The sequence below is a fragment of the Lolium rigidum genome, chromosome 3 (genome assembly GCF_022539505.1).
Source record: "Lolium rigidum isolate FL_2022 chromosome 3, APGP_CSIRO_Lrig_0.1, whole genome shotgun sequence".
NCBI lineage: Eukaryota > Viridiplantae > Streptophyta > Magnoliopsida > Poales > Poaceae > Lolium > Lolium rigidum.
The window spans coordinates 118,311,295-118,318,145 of NC_061510.1; positions in this window are offsets into that span (position 1 = coordinate 118,311,295).

The window sequence follows — 6,851 nt, forward strand, 5'->3', positions numbered from 1 at the left end:
CTGCTAAGCAGTGATTGCCACAATGCCTTTTCAACCTTGTTTTGCCTAAGTTAATTCACCGGCTCTTGTTGCGACCTACCTGTGAAATACCATTGTTGTAATAGTTCTTCATTAGTACATCACAGTTTAGCCTTCACTAGCAACAGTTGGATAAGTTATGATTATCTATATATAAAAATAGCATATCAGAGTCAAGATTGATGGAAAATGTCACACTTCTACCATTCAAACGAAATGGAACATGATTGAAAAGAAAAGGACTGTAAAAAAATTGGGCGATAGTGTTTTCTTTCAACTAACTAAACCAATTTAAAGGTTGTTGCATGTTGTATCACCACAATGTAGTGGGATTGTCTGACTCACAAGTTTCCAAACACAAAATAATCACATTATTTTTTCCCATTGTAACACAAGACGTAGATGAAATTTATGAAATTTTATCCAACTTCATGATGAATCACACTTTATCATGAACCATCTACCAAAGTATGGATGCAAATAGTAGGTGTGGAAGGCACCAATGAAATTCCCAGATCTTACCTAAACAAAGCTTAGATGTGTCTACTTTAACAAAAAAAAGTGTGTCCTAATTCAAATAAACTATCATGTAGACAAACAATATTTGTGCAGAGATTTGTTTCGAACCGCTCACCGATGGTCGGAACAGGGAGATGTTTTGGGCTAGATAGATAGAGGCCTCAAATCACAAAAAAGAAACTTTGAAAATTTCTTAGCCAATCCTTTGATCTAGCTAACAATTGATACTTTTTTAACACACTACTTTATTAATTCATAACAGTGTTACAATCAGCCTCTAGGCTATGAGCCTATGACTAAGAAAATCCGGGTAAACATCTACCCAAACTGCATCTACAGCACTAGCGTGCATACTCACGAGCTACCTTATTAGTTGTTCTACTTGCAAAGCTAAAATCAGAAAACTCAAAAGAAGAGCTAAGTTGATCTATCTCACTTGACATCGGAGCTATTAAAGAAGTTGGTTCTTCCTTCCCTTCCACAACTCACGAACTTTGCACAGTCCAACTCAGACGTGATTCGCACATAACCATGTTGCTTTGCAAACGCTAGAACATCTCTAAAGGCTAGAGTTTCGACAGAGAGAGGATCTGAAATGCCATGGTAAATATGACACCATGCACCTCTAAAACCCCTTGCATCATTCGCCACACCTCCACCTCATACTATACCCTGCTTTTCTCTGACTGCACCATCACACTTCAGATTAATCACATCTGGCCTTGGACCATGCCAGGTACATGGTGGTCGACTAGAGCTCACTTTAGGCATCTTCATCTCCATGTATCCCATTATCTCAACTATATTTTTCATTGTTTTGCTAGGATCATATCCCTTATCATCATGAGTCCACTGATTTCTCGATTCCCAAATCGCTGACATTATCGTTATCAATCTTTCCCGCTTCCCTTGACTGAACATAGTGTCACATAAAATGTATATCGTCCATGTGTCAGGGTGTAGATTGGTAACTTCAAATGCACGATATCACGAGCCGCTAACCAAAACCTTTTCACATGCCCGCATTCCATCATTGCATGATATAAAGTTTCTGATGTTGTTTTACATACCGAGCAAGTAGTATCAACTCTGACATGCCGCTTAGTGAGGGTTGCATTATCAGGCACAATGCCTTTCGGCCTACCACCAAAAAAGTCGTACTCTGGGTAAAACATCCAACTTCCATAGCCTTCTCCATTTTTCATCATTTGCATATTTGAATTTCCAACTCCACCATTGATTGTTGCCATTCTACTCTCCTTTGCTGACATAAGAGCACGATAGGCCAATCTACCTGAATAAACACTGTTTTCTCTCATAATTCCATGCTAGCCAATCTTCTCCTACACTCCTCATGGTTGGAATCTGCAGGATCGCTCGGGCATCCAGAGCAAGAAAGATCTCTTGAATCTTCTCGGTCCTCCATTGATGCTGACCAGGATAGTTGAGCTCATTAACTGTCACAACATATGTGTTAATTAAACTTCCCATTAGATGACTAGCAGCCACCCCAGAAATCCATCGATCATGCCTTACAGACACAGCAGAACCATTCCCAACACGTTTTAAAAGCCCTATCTCAAGGGATTGCCGTCCTACAAGGATTGCTCTCTAGGTTTTTGATGTAGTTCTAGCTAAGGTAACTAACATAAAGTCACTACTTGGATAGTATCTGCTGCTAAGAACTTGAGCACATAAATACTAAGGTTGAGTGAGTACCATCCATCCTTGCTTCCTGTCGTGGTTTTAACCAAGGCAGGTGATATGCGAGCCAAGGAGGACGAAGCCATCTGCGGAACGATATTGCACAAGAGCACGATTTTACCCAGGTTGAGCCCCTCCGGAGAGTAATAGGCCTACGTCCTGCTAGATTGTATTGATTGGTGTGATTACAATCGGGGTGCTCGGCGAGCAAGCTAAGGGCGGATTTTAGCTATGGTGTTACATCGGAGATGAGATCGGATCCATTCTAGGGTTTTGCCTGGGGGTTTATGTAAGGATATATTGCCCCTATGTGTGGTTTTGGTAATTAGTGACAACCCCTATGGACTAATGTTTTCATTGAGTTTATATGAAGAAATATTCCATAGGTACTACTTGTAGTCCATGTGTTGGATTCAAGTATGGATGCCATGAAGATAAAGATATACCTTGAGTATTGGCATCAAGATCATCGATTTGAAGACATATATGTGATATGATCAAGAAGAAGAAATGAAGATGGAGTTCATATGTGGAACTCAATATTAGCCATGCTCTAGCTTATGTGATAAGCAATGGGTGATCAAGATCTTGAGTGCTTGATTCCAAGTGAAGAATTCAAGTTATGGCTCTAAGTCGGTGTCATGATAGTCTCATAAGTTGAGCCATGATTGACTAAGATTTAGAGCATGCAAACAAATAAAGAATTCTTTATACTCCTCAAGATAGTATGATAGAGCATGAGAAGATACAAGGTTGACCAATACAAAGAGTGAAGAATAGATTCAAGTTTGGTCAACACATGAAGCATGAAGAATGTGCCACGTGAAGTCATGTGGTATGGTAAGCCTTGTCAATTATGCTTTATGAACTAACCCATCATATATGTGCCCTTGTATTGTCTATGTTGGTTAGGTATCTTTCCATGGGTATGCATCAAAAGTGAGATCTCATATAGCCCATGAGAGGATGACATCAAGTGGTGATTGTCATCAAGGTTGAGTTGGACAAGTTCAAGATGAGCATCTCAAGTGGATCGCATGCTTGAAGCTTGCCGTCCATTTGGTGATAACAGACATGTGAAGATGTGCATAAATGGAGCTTTCCCATCATGGTGTATGGGGAGCATTTGTGAGTCTTCACGAAGCAACAATGATCAAGTGAGGCATTCCGGCTTGAGTGGAGCTTGAAGAGTTATCATCAAGATCAAGCGGGATGCGCAAGGAAAAGGTATGACCTTTCTAGGTTTTTCTTTTACCGGTCTCAATTTGGTTGTTGTAGGGATTCGTTGCATAGAAAACAAAAAATTTCCTACCGCGAACACGCAATCCAAGCCAAGATGAAATCTAGAAGACGGTAGCAACGAGAGGATGATCGAGACTCACCCTTGAAGATTTCCAAAGCCTACAAGATGAGGCTCTTGTTGCTGCGGTAGACGTTCACTTGCCGCTTGCAAAAGCGCGTAAAAGATCTTGATCACGGTGCCACGATCGGGCAGCACCTCCGTACTCGGTCACACGTTCGGTGTTGATGAAGACGACGTCCACCTCCCCGTTCCAGCGGGCAGCGGAAGTAGTAGCTCCTCCTTGAATCCGGCAGCACGACGGCGTGGTGGCGGTGGTGATGGAGTTCTCCGGCGGAGCTTCGCTAAGCGTTGCGGGAGAGGAGGAGGAGTGGGGCGGCTAGGGTTTGGGGAGAGGGGGTGGCTGGCCACTTAGGGGTGCGGCCAAGCTATGGGCTTGTGGTGGCCGGCCCCTTCCCTTGGCCCCTCATTATATAGGTGGAAGCCCCAAGTGTTGGACTACAAGTCTTCGAATAAGACCCCAACCCAAAACCTTCCATGTGTAGGGAAACCTACCCAAGGTGGGAATCCCACTTGGGGTGGGATTCCCCCTTCCATGTGGGGGTTGGCCGGCCACCTTGGTGGAGCCCAAGGTGGACTCCCCTCTAGGGTTGGCCGGCCATGGGGAGGTGGAGTCCCTCCGGGACTCCTCCTTCCTTAGTGATTTCTTCCGGACTTTTCTAGAACCTTCTAGAACCTTCCGTAGAATCTTCCGGATCATTTTAAATCTTATAAAATGACTTCCTATATATGAATCTTATTCTCCGGACCATTCCGGAACTCCTCGTGATGTCCGGGATCTCATCCGGGACTTCGAACAAAACTTCGAACTCCATTCCATATTCAAGTTCTACCATTTCAACATCAAACCTTAAGTGTGTCACCCTACGGTTCGTGAACTATGCGGACATGGTTGAGTACTCTCTCCGACCAATAACCAATAGCGGGATCTGGAGATCCATAATGGCTCCCACATATTCAACGATGACTTCAGTGATCGAATGAAACATTCACGTACGATACCAATTCCCTTTGTCACGCGATATTTTACTTGTCCGAGGTTTGATCATCGGTATCACTCTATACCTTGTTCAACCTCGTCTCCCGACAAGTACTCTTTACTCGTACCGTGGTATGTCGTCTCTTATGAACTTATTCATATGCTTGCAAGACATTAGACGACATTCCACCGAGAGGGCCCAGAGTATATCTATCCGTCATCGGGATGGACAAATCCCACTGTTGATCAATATGCCTCAACTCATACTTTCCGGATACTTAATCCCACCTTTATAACCACCCGTTTACGCAGTGGCGTTTGATGTAATTGATACGTCCCCGACGTATCCATAATTTCTATCGTTCCATGCTTGTTTTATGACAATACTTACATGTTTTGCTTGCACTTTATGATGATTTCATGCGTTTTCCGGAACTAACCTATTAACGAGATGCCACAGTGCCAGTTCCTGTTTTCTGCTGTTTTTGGTTCCGAAAAGGCTGTTCGAGCAATATTCTCGAATTGGACGAAATCAACGCCAAACCTCCTATTTTTCCCGAAGGCTCCGAACACCGAAGAAGAGTCCGGAGAGGGGCCAGAGGGCCACCAGACCATAAGGCGGCGCGGCCTGGCCTGGGCCCGCGCCGGCCTATGGTGTGGCGCCTCCAGGTGCCCCCCTGCGCCGCCTCTTCGCCTATAAAATCCCTTTCGACCTAAAAACGCAGTACGAATGGACGAAACTCCAGAAAGACTCCAGGGGCGCCGCCACCGTCGCGAAACTCCAATTCGGGGGACAGAACTCTCTGTTCCGGCACCCTGCCGGGACGGGGAAGTGCCCCCGGAAGCCATCTCCATCAACGCCACCGCCTCCACCATGCTCCGTGAGTAGTTCCCCCATGGACTACGGGTTCTAGCAGTAGCTATGTCGGTATACTCTCCTCCATGTACTTCAATACAATGGTCTCATGAGCTGCCTTACATGATTGAGATTCATCCGATGTAATCGGTGTTGTGTTTGTTGGGATCCGATGGATGATACATTATGATTAGTCTATCTATAAAGTTTGTGAAGTTATTGTTGCTGCAATCTTGTTATTCTTAATGCTTGTCACTAGGGCCCGAGTGGCATGATCTTAGATTTAAGCTCTATACTTATTGCTTAGATTGTATCTACAAGTTGTATACACATGTCGCTGTCCGGAACCAATGGCCCCGAAGTGACAAGAATTGGGACAACCGGAGGGGATGGTAGTGATGTGAGGATCACATGTTTTCACGGAGTGTTAATGCTTTGCTCCGGTACTCTATTAAAAGGAGTACCTTAATATCCAGTAGTTTCCCTTGAGGCCCGGCTGCCACCGGCTGGTAGGACAAAAGATGTTGTGCAAGTTTCTCATTGCGAGCACGTACGACTATATACGGAAAACATGCCTACATAATTAATAAGCCTCGATGTTCTATCTTAATGCTTTGATTCCTATCAATTGCCCAACTGTAATTTGTTCACCCAACACTTGTCATTTATTGGAGAGTTACCACTAGTGTAGATCGCTGGGAACCCCGGTCCATCTCTCATCATTATATACATGTTCTACATGTTATTGGAAGTAGTATCAACTATCTTCTGGTGCCATTGCTCTCATATTGCTATTATCGCTGCTCGTGTTATTCTGTTACTACCGCTCTCATATCACTGCTACTTTCACATCACCCCTGTTACTAGTGTTTTTCCAGGTGCAGCTGAATTGACAACTCAGTTGTTAAGGCTTATAAGTATTCTTTGTCTCCCCTTGTGTCGAATCAATAAATTGGGTTTACTTCCCTCGAAGACTGTTGCGATCCCCTATACTTGTGGGTCATCAAGACTGTTTTCTGGCGCCGTTGCCGGGGAGGCATAGCTCTACTCATAAGTTCACCTGGGGAGTACACTCTACCTCTCTCTCTGTTTTATTTTATTTTGTTTTGCCTAGTTTATTTCTGTCTAGTATTAGTTTGCTTAGTTTTCTTTTGCTTAGTTTCTTTTTGTCTTGTTTTATTTTCCTCATATACCCAAAAATCCATAAAAATTTGAAAAACCAAAAAATTAAAAACTGCTGTTATGGGAGAACCAACAACCTACATGGAGCTTATGGAATGTTACAATTGTTATAGAGAATCAAGAACTGGTAAAGTAATGAGTGCTATGATGGAAAAATTAAATACAATTGCTAGAATCTTGCTTAGACGCCATGATATAAACTGTTGCTCTCGACAGGATACTAAACATCTTAA